The sequence below is a fragment of the Telopea speciosissima genome, chromosome 1 (genome assembly GCF_018873765.1).
Source record: "Telopea speciosissima isolate NSW1024214 ecotype Mountain lineage chromosome 1, Tspe_v1, whole genome shotgun sequence".
Lineage (NCBI taxonomy): Eukaryota > Viridiplantae > Streptophyta > Magnoliopsida > Proteales > Proteaceae > Telopea > Telopea speciosissima.
The window spans coordinates 82,433,850-82,444,776 of record NC_057916.1 but is presented as its reverse complement, the minus strand read 5'-3'; positions in this window follow the sequence as shown (position 1 = coordinate 82,444,776).

The window sequence follows — 10,927 nt, the reverse complement described above, 5'->3', positions numbered from 1 at the left end:
TTTCCAAAGAAAAGCGCAGAAGAGGTGCTCCATAGCCTTGATTATGGCTTTGGGGATACCGAAAATGCTAGTCCAATAGATGTAAGATTCTTGGAGAACAGACTTGACACATTCCAATCTGCCCGCATAGGAAAGGAGTTTGCCTTTCCAAAGTCGGAGCCTCTTACGAATATTGTCAAGCATGGGAGCACAATGATGATGGACAGCCTGGCGAGGATGAGGGGAAGACCTAGGTAGATAACAGGAGGGGAGCAAGGAGAACCCTGTCGACGCATAAAGAGAGTCTTTAGGGAGTCGGGGATGCTAGTGAGGAAAATTTTGGATTTAAGGAGATTGATACGGAGACCGAGAGGGATTCATAGAGGTGGAGAGAGTCCATGATGGCAGAGATAAAGGAAGGGGTGGCCTTAGAGAAGATCATCAGGTCATCTACAAAGGCCAGATGAGTGAGGTTAATCCGCTTGCACTTGGGGATAGGGGAGATGAGATGGAGATTGGTTTTGGACTGAAGGCTTCTAGAGAGGACTTCTAAGGCATGGGAGAAAAGGAAGGGGGATAAGGGGCAACCTTGCCGAATACCCACTTTGGAGTGGAAGAAGCCAGTTGGGGAGCCGTTGACAAGGACAGAAAAGGAAGGGGAGGAGATGCAGGCATAGATCCAACGGATAAAGGCAGGGGGGAAGCCCATTTGGGCAAGCACATCACAGATGAAGTCCCAGCGAATGGAGTCAAACGCCTTGTGAAGGTCAATTTTCATGAGGGCGACCGGGCTGTGAGATTTGCTTTCAAAACCTCTAATAAGGGAGGGAATGACAGCCTTAATCCTGTTAGCAAGGATCTTTGCAACGAACTTGTAGATGAGGCTGCAGAGGGAGATAGGTCTAAAATCAGATAAAGAGGTGGCTCCATCTTTTTTAGGGATGAGGCAGATAAAAGTCTGATTGAGCTGGGCAAGCTGACTGGGCTTGAAGAAGAAGCTACGGATAGCTTTGAAAAGATCACCCTTGATCGCATCCCAGCAGCTGAGGAAGAAGCCCATGTTGAAGCCATCAGGGCCAGGGGCTTTATTGGATTTGTGGGAGAGGATGGCTTTGGAGATCTCATCATTAGAGGGGATGGCAAGAAGGGAGTCAGAGAGATGGGGGGGGATAAACTTATCAATAAGGCCAGGGGGGAGGGGGGAAGGATTAAAGGGGGGGGGGATAGAGAGCAGAAGAGTGATGGAATTAGAATTCAACCTGGCTTTCAAGGATCTATGGAAGTAGGTAGAATTGGAATCTCCAAGGTCCAGCCACTTAATGCGGGACTTTTGGCAAAGAAAGCTTTCCTCTCGAGAAGAGAGAGAAACGAGTTCTTCAGAGAGCTTCTTCTCCTCAAGAGTGAGCGAGGGGTTGAGGGGGTCCTACTGGAGTCTAGTTTGAGCAAGGGAGAGGTTGGACTGGCAGGAGGAGAGTTGGGAAGTGATGTTTTCAAAGGTGGAGGTGTTCCAGCTTTTGAGGGCAGACTTGGTGTGGCGGAGTTTCCTAGCTAGGGCAATGAGGGGAAGGGAGGGGGAGGAGACATGGATGCGCTAAGCTTTCAAGACGGTGGCCTGATAAAGAGGATGAGAGGTCCACATATCAAAGAATTTGAAAGGCTTGGGACTGAAGGAGGTATAGGGCTGGATAAGAATGTGACAAGGGCTATGGTACGAGATGCCAGAGAGAAGAAAATTGGCAGTGGAGTGGGGGAAGGAAGTAAGCCATACCTCATTAGAGAGGAATCGGTCTAGTTTACAAGCAATACGCTCAGGCCCCACACAACGGTTGTGCCAAGTAAGGGGGGTGCGCGACCATCCGAGGTCGTTAATACCAAGGTCCTCTATACAATCATTAAAAGCATTGACCGAAATAGGGTCAATAGGTCTACCACCCAATTTCTTAGATTGGGATCGGACCACATAAAAATGCCCCAATTCCCCAAGGGTGGAGTCCAAGCCGGCCTTAAGGAGAGAAAGATCGAACACTGCAGCGATCGATAGCCGTTACGTAGACCACCGAAAGGAAGAAGGAGGTGGGGAGTTGGGAATGGAGAAATGGAGATGGAGGAGTTGGGAAAAGGGATGGGCAAGATTGATATGGAGTTTGGAAGGGTCCCAAAGGAATTAGATACGACCATTTGGGGTGGTTGTAATTGGAGAGCGAGGACCAAGATGGAGCAATGGAGGCAATGTGGGCGTTCTCGGAGAACACGGGTTTAAGAAGAGCACAAAAGGAAGAATGGGTGGATTTAATGAGGATCCGATATCCTGGTGTTTGGCCAGAGAGTTGAGACCCTTAACATTCCAAAAGAAGCCCGAGGACATGGCAACTAGAGGGAGAGAGGCAGGGACCTGGGGGGTGGGGTGCTTCTATACCGACGGTGGTAATAGAAAATAGCCGGGCTGCGAGCAAACGGGCGTTGAGGGGGGAGGATTAAAGTGGGGAGAGGGGCTAAAGGAAGGCTGCAAGGAGGAGGGGAAGGGGATCTGGGGGTAACAAGTGGAGAGGCCATAAGAGAGGAGGAAGAAATGGATCGGGTCAGGGAGGGGGAAGGAGGGTTGGGAAAATGCTTATGATAAAGGTGGGCCGGGGGGGTGATGATGGGAAGGTTGTAAGTAAAGAAAGATTGGACCTGGTTAAGGAGTTGGGTATGGGATGGGCCAAGAGATGTGTTAAAGGGAAGGGGGGGGTTTAGAGATTGAGAAGGGCCAAAGGAACGGGCCTGGGTGGTGGGCCAGGTCAAAGAGGAAGGCTGGTGTGGGCTGCGAGAAGAGGGCTGGCCCGAGAGGTTGGGCCTGGTTCTAACTAGTGGAGGTTGAGAAGGACAGTTGGTAGGATTGGGCAGTAACGGGGGTAAAACAGGGATTTGCAAGGTTGAAGGGGGATGGGGGGTAAAATAGGGATAAGCGAAGGTAAAGGGGGATGGGGGGTAAACTAGGAAAATTCTTAAGTAAAGGGGGGAGGGGTTTAAAAAGTAAAAGCTTGGGGGGGGGGGTTTGACCTTTCCATAGAAGAGGAAAGACTTTCATGAGAATGGCATCTGGTTGGGTTGTGAGACAAGGCATCGTCAGTGGTAGCGATAGGAGAAGCCTGTGATCTGGTGCTGTTATCAGGCAAGCCTGGAGGCGAGGGGGACAAAGAGGATCTGCCAAGATCTTTGCATGCGACCGTCAACGAGAGGGTGGTGATTGGCTGAGCCATCTCAGATGTAGCAGCGGGCACAACGCAGTCGACGACAGATGTTGCAGTAGCCGATGGAGAAGGCACATCCGTCGGGGTGGGAGTCTGAGGATTGTCCTCGATAATAGGGACAGAGAGCTCCACCATGCCTAGAGGAGTACTGGAGGTGCGATTGCAGTTGTGGTTGTGTTGGTGACGCTGGTGACGACGGCGCTTAGGGCGGAGATGACGAACGGGCTCTCTTCCTTGACTAAGGGATCTGGGGATGCCAGAGAAGTTAGAGGAAGAGTTGGGAAGCGTGGTAGGGATGAAGACAGGAGCTGTTGTAGAGGAGGTAGCCGTAGTCGATGTTGCCTGAGAAGAAGTAGGAGGGATGAGCCCTGGGCCAGTTGCAGAGATGTCAGAGCCTAGCTCATTCGACAATTCAGGGATTTGAGAGGAGCCAAGAGCTGCGATGGCCAGGGGCAGAGAGGCTGCACAGTCTTTTAAGTGGCGACCGAACCGTTTGCAGTGGGAACAATGTGGCGGAATCCACTCATATGTTACTGGTTGCTCGAAATAGAACCCATCTTCTTCCTTGATTGTGATGGAAGAGGGAGGAGGAGCTTCAGCCGAGACGTCGATGCAAATCCTAGCATAAGATAGACGATCCTTCTTTAAAGTACGAGAGTCTGCTCGAAGAGGGATACCTAGAACTGAGCCTATTCGGCCCAGGCAATCTTTACTCCAGTAGTGAAGGGTGAGACCAGGCAAAGTAATCCACTAGGGAATAGAGCTGAGGTTGACCTTGTGGAGGAGGTGGGGTCTCCATTGACGGAGAAAGATGGGCTTGGAGCCAACCATCCAAGGTGCACCATCGAGAGCCCGAGCCTTAGCTTCGTCAGAAAAGAATTTGAAAATATAGACACCATTATCGAGCAGAATTGTATCCAACGAACCAGAAGCCTTCCATTGCTTTGAGAGGGAGGCCTTGACGATGTTGAAGGAGGGCCTAGCACCAAGAAAGTGTCCTACCAGGCAGAATTCCCATTTTGGAATTTCAGGGAGCAGAATGGAGTTGGGGCAGAGGGCGAAGGGGACTCCATTCTCAAGAGGAGTTACAAACTGGAGAGAGATCAGAGGAGTGGGATGGGTGATTGAAGAGGGAGGACCACTGCTGTGGGCCCGCCGGAGAGGGAATGGGTGAGGTGGCTGAGGGGGAAGATGGAGGGGTGGCGGTGGTTGGTAGAGGTGGTGAGGAGGGGGGGGGGAACAGCGGTGGTGGGACAGATGTGGGCTGCCAGAGGGGGAGGTTGAGAGAGCCGAGGGGGGGGGGGGGAGAGGGGAAGGGGTCATGTCAGAGCATCGGATTTGATTTGTGGAAAAATCCAATTGTGGTGCTTTTTATTTATTGGTTTAGAGTATTCCTCAGTCAGTATATTTGTTTCGGATAAAGTCAAAGCATATAGGCCTCCCCTACGATTTGAAGTAATAACAATTCAGTTTTTCGGAATTATTGTTGTTTTGTACTCAGCAGTTTACTACGTGGATTCCAAGTTAAAGGTAGGACAGATTCCTTAGCAAAAGACCTGATTCTCTTCACGGTTTTAGTGGATGAATGTGGATGTTCCTGCTCAGCAATAATACATGATGTTACTAAATGGATCCAGGATCAATGCCTTTCACCAGCATGTTTTACCTGAAATCAGCTTTAGTCTAAACCCTGTGTATCTTAGCAAAAATGATTTGCTTCTTTCTCTACCGATTAACTTCTTAACCATTATTTGTGATGGTAGTCTTCTGGCAGACACAAAAGAGGCAGGTTGGGCTGCACTTTTGTTCCAAAATAACTCATTCTTTTGTGCATATTCTAACTTTGGCTATACAGGAACTACACAAGAGGCAGAAGCGAAAGGGGTGCTACTCGGGTTGTAGCAAATAGAAGGGGTTCATTGGCTGAATCCAACAACACCACAATGGAGTCCCAACTCCCATGGGTACAGGAAAGTTCTAAAACCTAGATTTTTATCGTCCTGGCTTTAGGTAGAAAATCATTACCTTATGGGTATAAGGGTAGTCTTTTCATTGTGGACATTCATGTACTTGTACTCATTCTATTTTTATTATAAATAAGCAGATGGAGAATCCAGGGACAAGTGCTTGGACAAGCCAAAGCCCGCTGGGGAACCAAGATGGAGAAGATTCGGGCCCTTTGTTTCGTGAAGTTCTCTCGTTCCATCTCTCTCTCCTCCCACTATTCCATGTTCTATTTTGATATTTTATCCTTCTTTTAATTCAGTTTTCGTTTTCTTTAGATTTGTATCAAGGTCATTCATGGGTTGTCCTTTTAACGGCTTGATCGGCATAGGGGTTTATCTCCTCTGGTTGGGTTGTATTGTCTTATTATTGGTCCTTTTGGCCTAGAATAATTTAGGGAAAAATATGCATACCCCCCTAAGTGGACCAAATAAGACACATGCACCCCTAATTTTCTGACAATCCCACCTGGACTCCCCAAATTCCAGTAAACACCCCTACTTTACAACATGAGACCATTTCAGTTCATTCTGTTAATTTCAGACGGAAACTGCTAAATTTTTTGTTGTTGACCAAACTACCCCTTCGTCTTACCACTCTTATATGTTGAAAACACCTTATTGCCCTGACATATTTGTTCACAACTGAAAAGACTATTTTGCCGTACCCTACTTGTTATTAAAACCCAACGAAACCAGTATGACCGTTGCATACCTGGTTGGAGAGAAACCTAAAATGAAGAGTGCAGAGCTCCATGACGATTTCCTTCTCTGGCGAACACTTCTTGCTCCAGCGATGACCACCTGTCCAGGTAACTTCTTGTCCGTCTCTGTTTCTTCTTTGCTTCTTCTTTGCTCCTTCAACTGCTGAGCTTGGTACAGTGCGATCTGCTGGTCCACATTGCATAAGAAGCCCATTAAACCCTGTGGTTTGGGGCTTAGACATATGATTTTAAATTAGTCTTTTATCAATTTATCATCTCATTGTATAAAAAAAAAAGAATACATTGAAAAGAAAGTGAAACAAATCACTGTAGTTGAGGAAGTTCTTGGATTCATGATTTACATTTATCCATTCCTGTCATAAAACAACTTATTTCTCCTATCTATTATATTCTCATTTCAATTGCTTGATAACCTGCTCAAATCTCTGTATTGTGCACGATAGCTTAATGGCAACTTCAATCTCGGGCTCCAACTCCTCACCATAAGACTGCTTCAACCATTCTTGAAACTCTGGATCAGCAAAAAGCTTCAATGGAACGAAATGTCTCTTGGATTCTTCTCCCACATATATAGGAAGACACCCTTTAAGGACAAAAACACAAAGATCTTTATCATTTGTATGATTTGTGATACGATGGTAAGAGGTATTGTCATGGCTGTAGAGACTCATGAGCTTCTCCATGACTTACCAGAGCTTTCTTCTATCAAGTTCTATAGAGAACATAGTTTTTAAAGGGGAAGAAGATGAGAGGAATAGGAAGAGTGAGCCTTAATTTGGATTTAGGGTTTGGTTTATTCATACCATCAAATCGGAGGAGGTAAAAAACATGACCCAATACATTAGGTCTTTCCTCCTTGGTATGCTGAGAATTTTGTAAGATTTTATTTGAACTTGTTATCTTTTGATGCCTATTTTTTGCAAATCCTTAATTAGTTATTAATCCCAAACTACTGTTGATGCCTATTTTTTGCAGGGAACAATGTCGACTAATAATGTGAATGATAGGACTAATGATGGCTACATCAAGTATGTGAGCAAGAGTTGTCAGTTTTGTGGTAGAAAACCTGTAATTAAGGTTTCGGGATCTGAAAAGAATCCAAACAGACTATATTATAGTTGTCCAGAGATGATCAGAGAAAATAAATGCAAGGAATTTTTGGAGTTGTGTGAACCCATGATTGAACTCAAAAGTGTTTCCACAGGTGCACCAGTGGTCAATCCTATCTCTCATAACTTGCGACTATCGAAGGAGATGCACAGTTTGAAAACTAGAGTGAAAAAGTTGGAGAAGTTTCATGCATCACTAATGTATACTGGTCAAGTTGTATGTATGATTGTTGTTGTAGTCTTTATGAGGATGATGACTTACAAAATGATAGTGTAGGGTGCAAGTTAGTTGTAATGGTTTTTTAATGTAATGAAAGAACAATGTAGTTGCAATGAATTAGCCTTGCATTTATTATCTTGCAATTCTTAATCACAATGTTAATTTTTCAAACGGACATCATTTTCCATAAAATAGAACAATTATACACTTGTAGATAACCATACCATTTAATTATCACATAAAAATAACATCAACCTGACAAACATTCGTTTCAAAGGTAAATCAAACAGTTGAAATAAAACATCAAACCAACTACTATACTTCAAACATATTGTTTCATTTGGATCATCCAACTGTCTTATGTCATACAAACCCATTATTTTAAAATTACAAACCTATAATTTTATCATCCTAAATAACCGAACAATGTCAGTCCTAACCTAGACAGAAACCCATGTCCTCAACAAATGTAGAATCAACAGCAACTCATCCCCTCAGCATAAAGCAAACCAGCAAGTCATCATCTCCATCTTTTGCTCCTTCAAGCTCCCTTTGACTCAAATCCAGCACCTGATACATATAAAGCAGATATGTCAGTCTTATCCTAGGGCAAAGAATTGAATCAAAATTTATAAAATCACTTATGTTGGCTTGCAACTCACCAGATATCAGTTCACTTGGGAGGTTGTGCTTGTGCTTGTGCTTTGAGTTTCTTGGTAGTTCTCCTTTCTATCTCTTTGGTAGCCTTTTTTGCCATTTTTTCCATCACATGATCTTGCTCTTTTGAATCAATTTCAGTTGTACAAGAATTCTGTGAGGATTTAGTTACCCTCTGGGAGAAGGTGATATCATCATCTATTTCATTCCTTTTCTTTCTTTACAAATGTATGAACAAAACATCAAATATGAAAAAAGTTGTATTTATATAAACATATTTGGAAGCAAATTAAATCACATTGTCTTACCTTCATACCAACCCCATGTGAAGATGATTTGTCCTTAACTGGAGTCCTGATGTTATGGCCAACCCCTTTACATCTAAGATAAATATTTGCTTTGGATCTCGGTACTGTTTGGCTGGCTCATCAGGTTCCCTCCTATCTTTTCGGTCTCCCAAATTTCCTCTTCAATTTAGGTGGAAGCAATGGAGTACTCTCTAAACTATTGATATCAGGACATGATTGAATCATCTTCTCATTTGCCATGATATGTGGATAAATAGAAGTACGGGTCACAATAGTCCTCCAATTCTCCCATAATCTCACCTATACATGCTCCTGCATGTCTACAAGGCAACCCAAAAGCTACCCATTTACCACAATCACAGGTACGATCTGTAAGATTTACTACATATCTCATACCACTACCATCTAATACTTCAAATTTATTTCCACCTGCATATGTCACTACAAAATCTGACATTTTCCTATAATGCATCCAACTTCTTCTTTAGTCTAGGAGTGAGTCTAGTTCCTTGTTCTTTCCATGCATTCACATACCTTAACTGTAATCTTTTCATCAGCTTATGCCTGATTTGGTCCATTAAGGTCATAATAGGCTTGGCTCGTAGTGGTCCAATCCACTGATTGAATGACTCTGATATGTTGTTAGTTATTTGGTCACACTTAACCTTATGATCAAATGCATGCCTCGCCCAACTTGATGGTAGATTCTTCATCAACCACTCATGTGCTTCTTTTTGTACAGATTTCAACCCATTCATTGCCATGTCAAACTGTAACTTGTTGTAAACTTTGCTGGCAACCCAAAAGTAAGACCCCAGTCCAATTCCACCACCCCATTTTGATTTGAAATTGTTGTATAAATGACGAGTATAATGCCTATGGTTGACCTTTGGGAAAATTATACCCATTGCTTCGATAAGTCCCTATAAGAGTATAAAAACATACATTTCAAATAAGCTATAATACCTATTCAGATTATACAACATATAAATTAAAAAAACAAAATCCAAATCAACAACTATAATACCTTCTGTTTGTCTGTCATAAAAGTGAATGGGTATCCTCCAGTTGTAGCAGCGGTTAAGTTTGTCTGAATACACTATTGTAATTCATACAAAAAGAATAGCCAACTATCTTTTCCTTCAGATTCAACAACACCATAGGCAAGGGAAAATATGCCATTGTTTCCATCAATTAAAACAGCAGATAATAAAACTCCACCATATAGGCCTTTGAGATGACAACCATCCAGGCCTATGAATGGCCTGCATCCCTTTAAAAATCCATCCTTGCATCAAAACATGTAAACACTCTCTTGAACTGTGGCTGCACTATCACATCTCCATAAGCATCCATACGTCCATAGATATTTCCATTATCGAATTGAATCCCAATTGAAGTCCCAGGATTTTTTTCTACCACCATATCCCTATATTTACACAACTTCTGATAAGACTTGCAATGGTTTCCTTCATTTTCTTCCCTAGCAAGCCATCTTGCCCTGTAAAACTGTTTTGGATGAGCATGCACTCCATACTGCTCGTCAAGAATCTGAAACATAGACTCATTACTCAAACCTGGATCTGCTCTAAGTTTAGGTCCAAGTTTTTTGGTTATCCAAAAAGAAATTATGCTCTTCTTACTTGGACCATCCTTGCAAATGTGGTCTGGACCAAGAGACTTGATCACAAGTGTGGTCCCATCTAAAATTACTGAAGCATGGATCCTCCATAGACACCCCCTTTGTTCACATATTCCTGTCAACTTTCTCCTCTCATTTTTCTGTTTCAAAGTATGAAACCCCTCTTGGATTTCATAATCCCTTAACACTTCCCTCAAATGTTTGACTGATCTAAATGATTGACCAACTCATAAATTGATCTTTTAGTCAACACCCCCTTCATCATGATCTCCCTCTACATCTGATCTACATTCTGATTCTTCATGATCTGTATTAACTTTTCTTACCTCCTCATCTTCCACTGTATTTTCTTCATTTTCACTCTCTTTCAGACTGCTTTAACTCTCACTGAGTTCATCTGATTCTTCAGCCACAAAATCACTATCAGATGACTCACTATCTGCATTTTTCTTCTTTGATTGGATCAACATCATGCACATGTGTTGGAGTTGGAGTTGGAGTTAGAGTTGGAGTTGTAATTGTATCCTCTATGTATGTATTATTTAGAGTAGAAGCACTAACATAACCAAATTCTCCACTGCCTACTACTCTACTAGAAGTGCCCACATCACCAAATGACTTACCACTGACATTCATCATTGTAGAATGTTACTTCTATAGGAGTTTCTGTACTCTGCTCAAGAACAATACTTTGATCATAGCTAGTCCTCATAGTAGTAGGACTCCTCACAGTAGGCTGACTCCTCAAAGTAGGCTGACTTCTGACAGTATGAGGATTCCTCAAAATAGGCTGCCTTCTCACATTATGAGGACTTCTTACATTAGGATGCCTCACAGTACTGGTAGGACTCATCTCAGTAGTAGCAGGTTTCACATTTTGGTTGCTTTGGCTGTCACTTCCCATCCCTATACTGCCATTTAAGGTCGGCAATATTGGTATACTACCACCACTCCTTTGGAACTTTTCAATTTGATGTTGAATGGGATGCACAAAGGGCTCTGATTTACTTGGTCTTGTAACAGCAGTATCACTATCCAACACTCCCAGTGA